Source organism: Aedes albopictus, chromosome 2, assembly GCF_035046485.1.
Source record: "Aedes albopictus strain Foshan chromosome 2, AalbF5, whole genome shotgun sequence".
Classification (NCBI taxonomy): Eukaryota; Metazoa; Arthropoda; class Insecta; order Diptera; family Culicidae; genus Aedes; species Aedes albopictus.
In genome coordinates, this window is record NC_085137.1 from 229,601,449 (window position 1) to 229,619,406 (window position 17,958).

Genomic DNA, 17,958 nt, shown 5'->3' on the forward strand with positions numbered 1-17,958 from the left:
TCCAAAAGGAAATTGCATTTATTGGACACGTAGTCACACCGGAAGGAGTTAAGCCTATTTAACCCTGACAAAATAAAGGCAATTTAAGAATGTCCTCTACCGAGAAATTAAAAGGATTCCTTGGGATGATCGGTTACTATAAAAAAGAAAAACCTTTGATGTAGCAACTAGGTAAAGAGGAGAATATTAAACACACATCTGATTTCATATCTGCCTTCAAGCGTTTAAAAACATATTAATTAGTAGTCACGTGTAGTAACATTACTACATTTCTCTGAAATTAGTTACATTATCAGTACTGTACCCATGACCCACATATGGCAAAACGTGTTTCGTCCAAAGATATCCTGTTTTAATTGCTTCCCTAAATTTACGACGACCTCACAGCCAGCAACAAAATATGCATAACAACTGCGATCGTCCAGTCAGCAGTTAAACTTTCTTTCTTTCCTTATTTTGAAACCTTCGTAAACTGCTGCCACATATGCGGTGCATGGCCATGCTTGTTTTACAAACTCACTCGCTTTGCTCGTGCAGCATGGGCACTAGAATATCTTCGTTAAACCAAAAGTACTTTCAATAAAGGCATTCTACAATCACAGCTCAGTGAGTTAAGATATCCGAACTCCGTACCTGCCACATGGCGACCGTGACTAAATCGGACCGCATAGTGAAATATGCAGAATAGTGTTTTTCCTAGTCCTACTGTTGTCAGTAACCATAATCGTACAAAGTGAGCTGCGTGAGTGGATTACAACCATGCAATCGGCAAAAGCCGCCATCCTGACAAACTAGGTGAAAAGGGAAAGTGAAGGAAAAATTCAAGAAAATAGGTTCCTCAAAGATCAAACCAGAGAGACCTATGTGGCATGTGCATCCCACATGTTAGCAAATCCCATTTCCAAATTTTAAGGGACCACTCTAGTGGCACCCCACAAAGAAAATAGCAAACGTTTTACAATGCCATCGAACTGATTTATGCAGCGTATGAATATGAGCCCATAAAGCAGTTCGATGACTTAAAGCCTGACCCGGCAAGAAATAGGCTGGGATCATATTACATTCTGAACACGCAAACAGCGTGTGGTCGTCAAGCGCAATTCGGTTTGGCGCAATTAGCCTTCTCCGTATCTCTCTCTCTGAACATTCTCTTTTTCGGTATCGACCACTGATTGGTGATCAAATACATAACAGTACATAAGTGCTTTCAAGTGTCTCCGAACTAAATAAGTGTCAGAATAATTTTGGAGAACCGAATAAATCAATTCTGTCTTGACCCTCAAACCGAGAGGTTCGTTTGCCTTTTAATTATCGAAGATGATGACTACCAAAAAGTTTACACCTATAATAGACGAAAACTATGTGATAAACATGTTAGTGCAAAAAATCCTATGAAATTGCAAGTTCATTAAATATCCTGATGTGGATTACATTCGCAATAGTAGCAGATTTAATAGTGTACAAAGTGTATCAAATCATAGCCAGCTACGAACGTTAGGTTTACAAGTTACAAAAAACAAACAAGGAACACTAAACCAAGTGGTAACTGAAGTTTTGGACACAGGAAGACATCAATCAAGAACGTCAATAGTGAATGATGAAACAATGAACAAGACAAAACCAAAGTGAATGAAAAAAAAAAATTGCCAGCGAATGCTGAACAGTGGGATTGAATACCCAAAAATACACAAAATATGCACCAGCAGCAAGAGAAGCAGCCCGAGTAGCAGGAAAACCAGGTAGCAGCAGCAGACAACCAACCAACCAGCCAGCCCTACACAACATGTCACGCCAGCCTGCCAGCCCACATCGTAGGCCACAAGAAACACAAAACAAAGATAAGTAATGACCACCTAAGTGATGTCTATCGGGACATCAATTGTGAATAACTTTAGTTTACTTGTGAGAATAGAGCAAAATCTCAGGAAATCTATAAACAAGAACATTCAATCAGACACATTACATAATAATCTAGAGAGTGCTATTGATCTATTTCAAAAGTTAGAATATGAGCTTATAGAAAACCAAGATAAAATCCCTGATGTACAACTCTTTTATATTCTTAAAAAGGCATGACATTCTTTAGATTACATCAAACAGGTAACGAATCCCATACCCATTATTGTCCCAATCTCTGAAATTATGGCTTTCGATGCAAAACTAGCGTCGTCGATCCTATTACCATTTGATGGTGATTGCGACAAATTATCAGCTTTTGTGGATAGCGTTAAATTTTTAAAAACAGTAACAGATGAAACCAACCAGCCCAAACTTAAACTCTTTATTTCGACCCGAATTTCCGGAAAAGCGCGATACGCATTGCCAGACGACATTACCGATAAATCAATCGACGACATAGTCGATTTGATTAAGCAAAACTGTGAAAGCAAGGTATCATCGGAGCAGGTACTTGCTAAACTGAATGGCATTAAGAAGGGTTCCCCGAAACAGCAGTATTGCGATGAGATCGAATCACTGTGTAGCAAATTGACTAGAACTTACGTCAAAGAGGGCATTCCTCAGGCGACCGCAAAGAAAACTGCTACCAAAGCAGGTGTGGAGACACTTATTGAAACGGTTCCCACCGATAATGCAAAAATCATTCTCCAAGCAGGCTCATTTCAAGCAATCGAGCAAGCTATACAAAAACTTAACGAGCTTACCGGATAACACCGATAGCAATGAACAAAATCGCATTTTCAATGTAAACGCAAACCACAAACGGTTTCAGAACTTCAACGCATACAATATCCGAATTAAGATATGTACCTATTCAAAACAACCTAAATGGATCCAAATGGGTTCCGGTGTAGCATTCCTGCTACGCATCAGTCATAGGATTTTTCCAAATCGATTATTAAGCTAAGTTTCCAGTTCCCAAGTAGAGCGCTCAAGTAAAATTCCTCCTTTTTCCGTAAGTAATTTTGACATTTGTTTAACCGACAGCATTTTTACGAAACGATGCTGTAAGAAGGATGTGAAGAAAAGGGCACTGCATACGGCGGTTGCTAGATAAATTGTTCGTTGTTCGTGTGGCGTTTCGTGACCTTGTTGTTTACGATTTGGACTTAGAGAAATTTTGTTTCATTTCCTCAGGAAGTGTGATTGAAATTTAAATTTAACTTTTGCGCGCGAATGGGGAAAATCCGAGTGAGATTTCAACGCCACGGTGTCAAAATCTCGATTTTTATCGAAATTTCATGTACCTCGGATTTTTCTTCGGAAATTGTTAGTATTTGGGCTATATATTCATAATCGGAAGACGAGAAAATATTTTATCGGTGAAAATTTTCCCATACATTTTGTATGAGACGTTTTTTGGTTAAAATCAGTATTTAATTAATTTTAGTATGGAAAATAGCCAAAAACTTAGATAAATCAAAATTTCCCCGATGGAATATTTTAAAACTTTCCAATTATTAAGTATAGCCAAAATGCTAACTTTTTGTGAAGAAAGATCCGAGGTACATGGAAGTTCGATAATAATCGAAATTTTGACACCGTGCAACGGAGTTCCAAGCGAAATGCTAATGAGAGACGCTGGGATTCTGAGGGAACTTTTAATGGGTGTGTGAAGAATTAGCCTAAGTTAAAATTCACAAATAAAAAGAAATTAAAAAAAAAACTGTTAATGGTATTACAGCGAGAACTATGGTTGGATACAATATTGGAGTTCGGACTACGGTGGGAGGAATTCGGCTGGGACTCTGACGGTTTCCTTGTGGAGTTTTAGATGAAATACGAGGTAGGACAAAGCTTCACGAGGAATTTAATGAAGAACCACGAAAGATTCTTTGTGATGAATCTTTTGGCATTCCGTACAAAGGTTTTTCTTTTGGGTTTCACAGAAAGTCCTCTTGAATTTCTTCCAGATGTTCCACCGAAAAATCCACCTGAAGTTCGCAGGGGATTCTTATAAAATGTCTCTGAGATTTTCATTAGAAGTTCTACAAAAAATCCCTCCGTTAGTTTCTTCTAATTCAGGATTTATTTATTTTGTTTTTTTTTTATTTTGGGATCTTCTAGGAGTTCCTCCAGGGTTTTCTCCAGAGATGTTTTCCAGGTTTCTAAGATTCTACCAGGAGTTTTTTCGAACTATTCTACAATAATTTCATCCGGGATTGCTTAAGTATTTTTGATTTGGGGTTCACTCAGATATTTATTCCAGGAACTCCTTCTAGGTTTCCTCTAAGAGTAAATTTATGGGTTCCTCTCATAGTTTCTTCTGATATTTTTCCAGGATTTTCTGCTAAGATTGCACCAGGGGTGGCATCAGGGACCTCTCCAGAAATTTTACCCGGGGTATCTTCCGGGAATTTTCAAAAGTTCTTTCCGGAATTTCTTCAGAACTTCCAGACTCCTGGAAAATAAGTCAAGGTTCTTCCAGGAGTTCCTTCTAAGATTTGTCCAATAATTTATCCAGGATATCCTTCCGGGATTCCTCCAAGAAATTCTACTGGGATTTCTTGCAGATTACATAATTTGGAATTCATTCTGGAAGTTTCTTAAATTTTGCTCATGGAAATACTCCAGAAGTTTTTTTTTTGCTCTTGAGTTCCTTATAAAATTCCTCCAACAGCCTCTTCAGGAATATCTCCAGCAGTTTTGCAGGGAATATCTACACGAGCGATTTCAGAGATTCTTTCAATAGTTTCTTCCCAGATAAAAATCTGAAGACATTCCAAAAGGTTCTGGAGAAATAATAAAAAAACTCGTGAAAGAATCCCTGAAAGAACTTCTAGAATAATTTCATATGTATCTTCTGGAGGAATCTCGGAAGGAATTTCTAGAGAATTCCATGAAGGAACCTTCGAAGGAATCCCGTATGGAGTTACAGGAGTAATCCTGGAGAGAACTCCTGGAAGTTCTGAACAAATCCTAAACAAATTGCTGGAATAATATCTGAGGGAACTCCCTTAGGTATCCCAGAAAGAACTCCTGGAGCAATCCTGAATTAATTTCGAGAGAAATCTAGGATGGAATTTCTGGAGGAATCCCAAGCAGTAATTCTGAGGGAATCCCAGAGCAATTCTCGTAGGGATCTCGGAACGAATTATTGGAATTCAGAAAGATTTCATAATAAAATGGTAAATGACTAATTTTTTACCATGAATAGTGTATTACGTAAAGCTAATACTATACAAATTTCATCAAAATCGGTTGAATATTGGTGGAGATATCGTTGAAACAAGAATTTTGCCATTTGAGAAGTTTCTTCACCGTTATAGCTCTAGATTCAAAAATACTGAACCGATTTCAATCAAAACTGATCTGCATGTAAAGTATACATGTAGAAATATTGTGTAAAAAAATCATTCAATTTGATCTAGCCGTAATAAAGTTATAGCCGTATATGTGGCACAAAGTCACAATAATCAAAAATGTTTTTTTTGTATCGTGACATTCACACAGTTATAACTTGAAAAGTTTTCAAGCAATTTGGCTAAGAACAGTTTTTATAATTGTTTTACAGTTTCAAATGCTAATAAAAATCGGAACAGTCATGACAGTTGTACAAACAAAATAGTACACACGGAATAAAATGGTTAAAATGTACCTAAAATATGCCTTGAAGTGATTTGATTTTTGAATACTAGAAAAACGTATTGAACCGATTTTAAGATTTTTTACCAGTTTATTGATACTCTGTTAAGAACTTCGAGTCAAATTCAGACGTCTTGACGAGTTACATCAAAATTATAGCCTTTACAATTTTTAAAACGGATGAAAAAATTTGCTAAAATCTTATTTTATGATATTAACAATATCTGCGCCAATACCAAACTGAATTTGTTGTCATTGTTATGGTATTAGCTACACATTATATATTATTCCTGATCAAAAAAATATTTGATTTTGTGAACGCAATCAAAAGCTATACATTATTTTCTGTGTCCAAATTTCATCGAATACAGTCTTTACTTCTCATGGTTCTAGTGCACCATAGAACATTTTATTCAACAAACGAAATGAAATGATTATGATGCAACAGTTTTTAGAATCATTGTCTCCTCATCAGCTAAATTCAAATGCTATTTACTTTTTTCAATACTCGAACTATTTATAAACAATTCAGTTTTGGGGTGTCTTTATAAATTTTTAAACTACGTAACGGCAAATTATTCAACCTCAAGAAATTCAATCTCGTGTTCAGAATCAGATGCAGCCATGCTGAGGGACGACGGAGCACACATTATAGAGCGACACAGCTAAATACTAATGCACACTGTGAACGCGCAGGCGCGAAAGAAGAAACACAAAGAAAGAAAAATGTCCCTTTTACTCACGGAATAATACATCGACATATTATTCCGTACGGAAAATCAACAACATGACTGACAACATCGCATAACAGTGCCATCTGTTGGCAAATCTTTCTGGCTGTGAATTACTTATCAACTGCGAACGCCTAAGTAATTTTGATTGCAAAAGTTTTACGTGAGCATTACTTGTCCTATCCTTTTACACAGTACTTATCAGGTGGAAACCAGCCATTAGGCGTGATTACCCCCGCCCCCTGAATTAGCAATTTCGCACAATCTGCTTACAAGATGTGTACGCTCATTATCACGGTCATAAAACAGTAACGTTGGTTATTGTTTTGAATTTGATGCGCTTGCGACCTTTACCTGCAGACGCTGAATTATTATTGTTTATTACACATAGCGAGACCGTTAAGCATGTCTCATGGTTAGGCCGAATTGCAACCTTTGCAAGGGCGTCACCCGAGCTATGTTTATGTTGTCTCAGTCGGGTTATTCCAAATATTGTCAATAAACTGTCTGTGCGAGGTAGCATAATTCTAGGTAACTCTAGTTGTAGGAAATAAAAATGTAAGCTGAAGAGAAAATAAATCATTCATTCCTAATCTAGACGCAGTGGAGTACGGACTTAATTTTGATGACAAGTCCGTAGTGAAGCATCAACGGGAGAGATGCTATTCCGGCTAGGTCAAAAGTTTTTAGATTAATAAACAATCTGACTACCAATAACAATGTAGTGATAAACTCATCGGAAATTACATCGGGCGTTTTTTGTGCCAACGCCATTGTAGTAGTATAGTAGTGCAGCACCTTATGTAAAAATAATCAATACTAATGAATACCTTGTAAATATAAGTAATCCACAATTTACATTTACCAATCTTAATAACTTCCATATAGCGAAAATAGATGCTAATGTCAATGCCACCAGACTTGAAAAATTGCATGCTGAATTAAATTTAGAAGGCATACCTCATTTCGCTAAGGAGAACATAAAACAATTATGTAACGAATATAATGATATTTTTAGCCTTAAAAAAGGTGACAAAAAAATAACTTGACTGATAATACGCCGGTTTACATTAAAAATTACAGGAATGCGCAATGTTCTAGGGAAGAAATCTGTCGTCAAGTTGAGGATTTAATTGCAAACGATAGAGTTGAGCCTTCGGTATCGAGTTACAACTCACCATTATTACTTGTCCCTAAGAAGTCCGCTACAAATGAGAAAAAATGGAGATGAGTAGTTGATTTCCGGCAGTTGAACAAAAAACTACTCGCAGATAAATTTCCTTTGCCAAGGATCGATGATATCCTCGACCAGCTTGGCAGGGCTAAATATTTTTCGACTGTAGATCTCATGTCTGGCTTTCACCAGATTGAGATCGAGAAAAATTCCAGAGAGGTTTCTACATTCTCTCTGCAAGAACTTGGACACTTTCAGTACAAAAGATTACCATTCAGGCTTAACATGAGGCCAAACAGCTTCCAACGTATGAGTCCCGAGTGTGCATTTTTATATATTGACGATGTAATTGTTATAGGTTGTTCAATTGAACACCATCAAGTCAGAAGTTTTGTGGCTAAGTGCAATTATTATAGGAGATTTATCCCTAATTTTGCAACAATTTTTACTTCGTAAAAATGTTTTGTTTGGACCGAGAAATGTCAACAATCCTTTGAAAAATTAAAAAAACATGTTAAATTCACCCAGAATATTGCAATATCCCGATTACGACAGAACTTTCATACTAACAACAGACTTCGCGTGCGGTGCGATGTTATCACAAAAATATGGAAACGATGATCTGCCTGTTTGCTTTGCCAGTCGCGCGTTTACAAAAGGTGAAGCAAATAAACACATCATCGAGAAGAAACTAGCAGCTATTTATTGGGCTGTTATGCATTTTAGCCCATATTTACTTGGTAGGAAATTTTTAGTACGTACCGACCATCGACCATTGGTTTACCTTTATGGGATGAAGAAACCATAATCAAAGTTAATTCAAATGAGAGTGGATCTCGAAAACTTCGATTTTGAGATTGAGTTTGTCCCAGGCAGAAGCAATGTCGTGACCGATGCTTTATCTAGGATTAAGGTTACCCCAAACGAGTTAAAATCTATGAGCATTTTACAAGTACAGACTAGGTCCATGTTAAGCAAACCTAGTCTAGTCAATAATAATACGCAAAGCAGATTACCAGAGCCTGATCAACTCCGTGTGTATGACGCTGTTAATAATGAACAAATATATAAACTTAGAAAATTGCAATTTTCATTACGTCAACATAACAATGATCCTATAATGTCAATAACTATTTGTGAGAGAAATTTCAAAGCGAGCCTAACTCTAGCGTCAAGCATCCCAATCAACATAAGAGAGTTACCAAATATATTGCAATTAATCGAGAAGGGTATTCTACATTACATCACATCAAATAAAATTGAATCTAAAAGTGTTGCTATTTCGACTAGCGATGCCATATTCAATTACATGAGTATCAATGATTTCAAAGCTATTAGAAATCAAATACTAAAACACATTTCAATAATAATTTACAACCCAGCTAAAGTAGTCTCTGACCAAGACGAAATTCAATCTGTTTTACAACATCATCACAATACAGTAATTGAAGTTCATATTGGAATAAACCGTTTATAAAAAAAAAACTTAAAAATCTATATTATTTTCAGAATATGAAATGCATTTTCACTAAATTTGTCAAATAAACATTTTTCGGCAGTACAAGAAACATGACTAAAACAACGATTCCAACTAAAGTATTTGACGTAGTTGCAATAGATACAATTAGCGAAAAAGGAAACAGATATTTACGCAGTGACAATTCAATGCGATCTGAGTAAATATATAATTGCAATTCCTATCCCGGACAAATCAGCTGATACAATAGCCAGAGCTGTAGTCGAAGGATGTATTTTAATATACCTATGGACCAATGAAGGCAACCAGAAGTGACCAAGGCACAGAGTATAAAGGTGTCTTTGACTCAGTTTGCAAATTACTAAATATCAATCATACTCTAGCCACAGCGTACCATCCGCAAACTTTAGGAGCGTTGGAAAGGAATCACAGATGTTTAAATGATCAAGAGCCAAAGCTCTTCTGATAACGATACTATACTTTCAGCAGATACTAATATTGGGCAGTTAATCCCAATGACAGAAATTCCCCTGAACTATTTTAGGGACCAGATCATCTTGAAAATAGGACCACAGAATGAAGAGGAATACGAAGAAGTTTTTCCGAAGGTATTTCGACGAACGATAGCCAAATTTCATTTCAGCATACCACACTACATAGATATTTTCTATGTACGTGATGAATACTTCACAAGTCAAGTATAAACAATACTTCTCGAGAAATCCACAGTTTAAGATGAAAATAACGATGTAATAAGTTTTATTACAGGACGTAAGAACGCTAGAAAACACACGACAGAGTGCTTCGCGTTAGTGTCGAGAACCACAACGTGATTGGGCAACAATATTTCTTCCCAAAGATGAAGTCAAAGATTTCAGCACATATTCATCTTTGCAAACAATGTCTAGAGAACAAATACGAAAGAAATCCCTACAAAATCAAGTATGGCTTCACCCCGATTCCCCGAAAACCGTTAGACATCCTGCATATAGACATTTTTATTTCAAAGCCAGATTTATTCATATCAGCTATGGATAAACTCTCTCGGTTTGAAATACTTATTCCGATAAAATCGCGCGCAATTCCGAACGTAAAACGCGGTATGGTAAAACTTATATCCGCATGCCATTCGGCTGACAGAATGCGCCCGCCATTTTCCAGAGCGTTATGGACAACGAGATTTACGAGATTTATTAGGCAAGTGTTGTCTTGTGTATATGGACGACATATTCGATTGTCTTTTCAATCTCCTTACAAGAGCATATCGAAAATTTGAATAAGATTTTCCAAGCTCTCAAAAATTCCACCTTAAAAATTCAACTCGACAAGAGCGAGTTTTGAGGGAGGAAGTACAATTTCTTGGTCGCATTGTCACTGATCAAGGTGTGAAACCTAATCCAGGTTGAAATCCCTATACTAGACAAGATCGGATTAATGCAAGAACAATTAGTGTGGACGGCGGCTGCCTCATTCACTACTGCTAGCTGCTGTTGTGATTGTGGGAGCTGCCCTTATCATATTCCTGCTGTGTGCATTTAGACAGTCCCGAAGATTTATCAATGATTTAGAAACCCGTCTTGCAAATCAATTTCCTATTGTTTCCACTCTAACCAGAAATCTAAGAAGGCTATCAGCAGCGACAATTCCGACCATCGAGCATTCAGAAGCTCTGGTATTTTATTTTATGATTGTTACATCAACAGACTTATTGTCCCAATGTTTTTGACTTAAAAATAACAAAGCCCGGTCAAATTACAGTAAAAAATAGTAAAACAAAATGAAACAACTACAATACCGTTCATTCCACTATCCTGGAGGTGAGTTCTTCAATAAAATTACGACGGATGGTTTGCCTGGGAAGATGGAAGTCAAAACCTGACGCTATTCTGTTAAAACGCGCTGTTTTGCCTAAAAAGAGTTCGTCGGAGCGGCAATCGTAACATGGTATAAGTCCGTAATCTTCTGCTGCGAGCACTAATGTTGATCAGTGTAAGAATAGTATCAATAGTACGGATAGCCAGACAGTGGAACAATATTCTATAGTCGAACGAACAAGCTAGCATTAGAGTGACTTAAGGCAGTAGACGTCGATAAAGTCCTTGGCAATACGAAAGATGAGTCCTAGAGTCCTAGAAGCCTTCGCGATAACATACGACGATACGACAAATGGTGTTTGAAAGTGAACTGAACGTCTAGAATTACACCTAAGTCTTTCACATGGCCAGCTCGTTGAAGTTCTGTCCCGTGTAACTGATAGTTGTTTCGTAGTATATTCGTAGTGGCTCTACCCGAGATGTAACCATTTTGATTTTTACTGATGTGCGGCTTGCAATGAGACATCAGCGGTTCCATAACAATAAGCTCGAATAGTTTCTAGATGGCGCAGAGAGATGATATTCCTCGGTAATTACTGACATTCTTTCGATTGCCTTTTTTGTGAACGGTAATGGCTAGTTTCCACTTCGTACGTACTGTACAAAATGATAGGACAAGTAATGGTCAAGTAATGATTCCGCTTCAAAATGACTTGAGCGGTTCGCAGATGGCAAGTAAGGATAAAAGTTTAACACTCATAACGCTTCCCGTGCGAATCAAATGGAGCTGTCACTTTTCCATGCGGAAAAATTGTCCGCGCTATTATTCCGTAAGGAAAATTAACGTTTCTCCCCATACTGGATCAGTTGTCAAAATTACTTGCGGAAAAAGAGGGAAACACGAAACTTAGCTTAAACACGATAGACCTGAGAAGTACTTTCCTGGATGTGTGCGTCATTATAGTTGAGAACGAGTGCAAGCGGAGGATGATGTGTAACATTCTTAACCAAGGGGGACGGGGCATCTGTTAACAACGGAGCCACATCTTGCAAATTGACGAAACAAAGATTCAAACAACGTCCATTTTCATTCATCACGTTGTTAACTATAAATGGGTATAAATTACCTATCTCAATTAACAGTAAAATTCTACCAATCCCTTTCTAATGTTTCCAACATTTATCTCTAACAATGGTATGCTACAATCACCCCAAAATACACATCTAACCAGATTGGTGTTTTACAATAGGTCAGGTAGAATAAAATCCGTTTGTCGCTAAGACAAAAAAGTTCGTTTTTTATGGCACCGACTTGACGGAGCGACGGCGGCGCATCATCCCAGGTAAAGCGTGTTACGTATTATTGTTTCCGTGTATGAGGTAAAGTTAGCCCTTTCGAACTATAACATCAATGACTCACTACCAACATATGAGAATGTAAACAGATGTGAAGCTATTGTTATGTAGGATATAAAAGTGACCTCGAATAAACGATTGTTCTCTTTCGACTCAACAAGTTACTTCGTACGTTTCAGTGGCGATGACGGATAAACGTGTATACTTGAAAAATTAGCTAATGAAAAGTCTAAAAAAACGCGAGTGTTAAACCGAAAAAAAAAGTTAAGTGGAAATTAAAAAGATCTTGGCAGGGAAGCTGCGTCTTTTGGAATTTGTGATTTGTTTCAGCGTTGGGGACGCCCGGCAGATAGCCATTTTGCTTGGCAGTGCGTTTGAACTCCCCAAAGAAGAAAGTGTAGTGCATCAGTACGTCATTAGCGGCAGTATTCTGCAAGAGAGAGCCGTTTTGAGTGATAACCTTGACCCGAGTTGTGGGGCTGAAGTATCAGCGAAGAATTTGGGAGCAAAGCGTGTTGTGAGAAGTGTCTGGTTCGTCGGATATCAATTTAGAGAGGAATTTACTAAGTGAAGCGTGCATCTCTCGGACCACATCGACGGTCGGTTCTCCGTCGCCCAGCATCACTGTGCCTATCGGTTCGTTTCTTTCGCTGCCCGACCGCCTCCGCCACCGCCACCGCCACCGTTTTCTGTCGCTCCGAATCGCATCGCCTACTGCCTCAGGACTGCCGTTTTATGGATCATTATCTCCGGATCGTTCGCTGCCCTCCGAGCCGGATTCCATCATTCGGAACCTTGCGACTGCATCGCATCTTGTGGGACAGTTCCTCCGGCCGTAGCATAAAAGGCTTGGAATCATCGTTTAACAAAGGTACGTGGATTTTGTTATCTACCTTTTATAGTGACCACCATTTTAAGCTTTGTTTGTTCTATAAAGGCCTTTTGTTTCCTTTCATTTCGGTGCAGCCACAATGGCGTTGTACGGTACGGTTGACCCTTATGTGTCCGGTACTAGTTTCGCAAATTATATAGAGCGCCTTGAATATTTTTTTTCGTCCAACGACATTCCCGAGAATCGCAAAAAGGATGTTTTTATGAGTTTATGTGGTATGACTGTGTTTGACGAACTTAAATTGCTTTTCCCGGCTACTGACCTAAAGACCCTATCGTATGCGGATATAACTAAGAAATTTTACGTTTCGGAACGTGTTAAATTTAGTTGTACCTAGGATAAGTTGCATTTTAAATGCGAGTTTTTCTGTGGTTTTAAATTGTGAGAAAATTATAGAGAAAGTACTATGGTGAAAGAGAACACCTTATCAAAAAACACTCTCAGAAACCATGGAAACATCTGGTGGTTTCACAATGGTGGATTCCTCACAGTCCACCGAACAAACCGCTTTCGTCGGCGGTTTGAATTATTCTGGCGACTCTGGGTTTCGTGAGGGAAACCCAGGGCTTATCACTGACGGAACAAATTGGGATCAGGTTCTGGCGAAGGAGAACACAACGACAAGAGGAGATGGAGATGACGTTCGTATCACACGCTCAGCAGCAGCCCGTCTACGGACTAACGACAACACAATCCCCGGGTCCAACAGGAATGTCCCCGGTGGTGGCGGTGCGGGTGGCGGTGGTTCAAGCAATCCGCAGGTGTTACCGTCTGGTAGCGGCCAAGGTAACGGGGGCGACTCAAGTCATACTTCGAGTGGTGGGACCGACCGAAGTGGGAACGGGGGAGGTGGACGGAATGGACATGGACACGATGCGCACCCTGGGAGATCAATTGGAGCTGGTGGACCTGGCGGTGGAGGCCCAACCGCAAGTGCGGGCGCGGCGGCACTCCTGGCCAAGATGTTCAGCGAGCCGTTGAGGGATCCTGTCCCTAGCGGAGTCCAGTTTTTGCCTTGTGACACTGAAGAAGTTAGAAGTGAACGAGAGGGTAAGGGAGCAACGTATAGCCCTGTGATGTGGGCGGACCCTTTAATACCTTTGAACATCACAATTGGGTCAACAAGTTCGTCCATCGACAGAATGCCCGCTGTCGGGGTTAGCGTGAGCAACAAGCTAGACATGCAGGAGCCGGTTTTGACACAGCAGGGGATGTTATTAAAAGCAGTTGTGGACACAGAGGCATCCCCCACCTTGCTGAGGTCAATGATGCCTATTAAGGGAATGAAGGATATGAGCGCCTTGATATGCCTGTTGGAAGCATCACGTAGAACAGGCATTCAGGCCATGACTGACGAGGCCCCTTTGATACGTCTTGGTCTTTTGATGCACTGCCTGGCCCCGGAGGAGTGGATGTCGTACTCTACTAGCTGTGTACAGAACATGGTGGCAAATGGTTACGCAGATGTTTCAAAAGCAAAGAAGGTCTGGACGAAGGCGCCTGCTCAGTCAACGCGAACACAGATTGGAATAGAGAGCGGGGCAAGTAATCTCTATTGGCGAACATTGGCCCAGTATGCTCGGTTGGTCAGTGGATCTGCACTGGCCGGAGACTGCTTGTATGACAGTAACAAGGCTGAAGTGCCTGTGGGTAATATTAAGTTTATTCCTGTGAAGATGAACTGGCGAGGTCAATCGTGGCTAGGTCCATACATACTTGCCCACACATCTACCAAGTGGTGGAATCATGCTGTACAGATCGAGATTCCTGTGACGGTCCACGACATCAAAACCAGTACAAACACCGCAAAAATAAAATGTATGCCTAAAGCAGCGACAGTCTATGTCCCTGGTACATTTAAGTTTATATGCTTGGTCATAGTCGATGTGGTAGAGGCATCCTTCTCCACAACTGAGAATTTCTACATTGCTAACGCGCATATGGCTACGTACGGTGGTAATTTTGACTTTGGGAAAATAGGCCATAAAATTATTGGACGTAATACGGATAATCCGGCTCGAGCTGCCACAATGGTCGATTGTATGGCAGCATGGAAGGTGATGTGTAAAAGTCTCACGGTGTGTTGAAACAGGATTATTATCGCACTTTCATGAACCTAAAATATTTTTTCGTTATAACTTAGCCTTAGCTGTATATATTAAGATTCTGAAGGTTAAAAAATCTTTCATCGGGGAAAATTAAAATAAATTCGATTTTAGTAGTTTACCACTTTTCCCATATGATATGATATTACGCAAATCTGATGAACCTAAACTCCGCTAGAAAAAGTCCCCTTTCTACATTTGAAACCATTTAGAGAGAAACGAATGTAAAAGTCTTTATAACGAGTTTAAATTTTTTTTGGCTTTCGTTTCATTTGTCCAGCCCACTACAGTCTGCCGAAAGTCATAAATCATAAAAGTCTACATTTCTCTCATTTGTCTGGCACATAGATATTTGTAATGGAGGTAAACAAATACTTTCCAGTGCGACTCATACATTTGAGGAAGCGCCATACACCTACTCGTAGCATTTGCATCACATACTCTTCATGTGCTAATTTGCCTGAAATGGTAGGTATTGGTTGCACATACTTTGCATGCCAAACCATGTAACGATACACCTAAACGACAATCACACGGCCACGAAAGATGCTTCGATTGGAAAATCATTAAACAAATATGGAGACTTAATCACGCGTATTTTTTAACATTCATGTTAACTGTACATTTACTTGTTTTGAGCTGCTTTAGCAGAAATACTGACAGCTCTTCGAATATAATAAGAACTTTTATGTATATTGTGCTCTGATTTTGCTGGGCTCGATGTTTTACTAACAAGGAAAAATTCATCCTATAAATACTTTTGTTTGCATGTAGGACACATAGGGCCGATTTCTTCATCCTGGCTTAAGCGTTAAACCAGGTTTAATCATATGGGTAAGCCTGGTTTACCGGTTAATCCGAGGTGAAGAAATCAGCCCTTAGAGAATAGCTTTTGACTACTCTTTCGACAAACGCCCTTGATACACGTTCTTAAAGGTAAGCATATGTAATCACTTTTTTATTGTGAAATCAATCAATGTTTGATTGAAACAGTTTTAGATTTGATGATGATGAACCTGGGCATGTTAGCGGAATACATGTACGTAAACAGAATATCGGATTAAGTACGAGACACTGAAGATGACCTTACAGTTGAGGTCGAAATACGTATCAATCAAAGAATGCAAATTTACTTTACTTTAGATATGTTCATTGTTGTTTATGCTGAGAACAAAGTTAACTAAATCTATAGATAAAATGAAAATTGAAAATGAAGAACAATATTAAGAGGACATCAATGTTCTGGGAATGTCATAAAATATATTTAAAAAAACAACAACAGTGATGTGTAAAGTGAGGCAAGATTGACGCAATTTGAGGTTTCAATACAACTTTTTAAGATCTTTTATTAGTTATTTAATGTCTTATTTCGGAATCATTGGATATATTTTGATTTCTAAATAGTTATAACACATAGAATATGGTTGAAAGGTATCGAGTGTACGGGTGACTATTTAATTCGTTTTTATGACATTTCTCCCCATACTGAATCTGTTGCCAAACTCACTTTGCAAAAATGAAGGGATTTTACTTGAGAAAAATAAATTATATTTTATGCAGTCATAACATTGAAACCATTAAAATGCATGAAGTTTTTTATCAAGACCAAAGTGTCTTATAAAATAAAACTACAGATAACCCAGATGAACATAGAAAAAAATCACTGCACGAGACTACCATTATATAAATTCATCAGATTACTTGCAAATTGATATGTTTCCGATATAGTCTAGGCTTATACTATAAGATGTCATTCACATTGACATATATTGTGCATGCGTTGCATTCGGTAAATTCTTATGTTTTGGAAAAGATTTCAATACAATTTATATAATAATTCTTAACCAAATGATTGTTTGAATAAAAAAATGTTATGACATTCAAATTGCTTAGGCCGTTACAAATATTTATTTCACTTTTTGTCCCACCAGTCTTTGGCTAAAATTAATAAAGAATCTTTAAAATATTAAAAACTCATCGGATTTGTTAAAGAATTTTTGGCAAGACCCGATATTTTGATAAATATTTTTTTTATCTGCCCCTCAAAACGCAAAATCCGGCCGAAATTTTTTGAAGGGGTGGGGGAAGACAAAAAGTCAAAATTAAATTTGTATCAGCCTTATCATGACTAGATAATATCACGTTAACCCGCTGTTTTTTCTTACCCCATCCGTTTTAACTTGGCCCGGTGTGCCTTATTTCAAACCAAATGTTGAATAATCATTTTTGAATGCATTTACATAATATGACAACCCCAATCTTATGTATTTTGCGTCAACTTTTTGTTGTTTGAGACTCAACAGCACACTTAACCCTAAAGGTTTCATAATTTTAAGATTTTGTATGAATAAAGTCCTCAACAGATCAGAGGAAGAACTTTTACAAATGAGTCATGCACGCTCAGTACAGTCGACTCATACTTTTTGGCAAATATCCATATGGATGTGGTTTGACATGCAAAGTATGTATGTGCAACAAATAACCGCCATTTCAGGCAAATTAGCACATGAAGGGTATGTGATGCAAATGCTTCGAGTCACAGGGGTATGGCTGTGGCTGTGTCACAGCTTCCTCAAATGTATGAGTCGCACTAATGGAAAGTATTTGTTTACCTCCATTACAAATATCTTTGTGCCAGACACATGGAAGAAATGTAGACTTTTATAATTTATGACTTTCGGCAGACTGTAGTGGGCTGGACACATGAAACGAACGCCAAACAAATTTAAACTCGTTATAAAGACTTTTACATTCGTTTCGCTCTAAATGGTTTCAAATGTATTATTAGAAAGGGGACTTTTTCTAGCGGAGTTTAGGTTCATCAGATTTGCGTAATACCATATCATATGGGAAAAGTGGTAAACT

The 17,958-nt window shown here is 38.3% G+C and overlaps 1 pseudogene; it reads left to right on the forward strand.

Moving 5' to 3' along the window:
- The first annotated feature begins 705 nt into the window (after positions 1 to 705).
- Positions 706 to 12,940, forward strand: LOC134286378 (uncharacterized; annotated as a pseudogene).
- Positions 12,941 to 17,958: the final 5,018 nt, after the last annotated feature.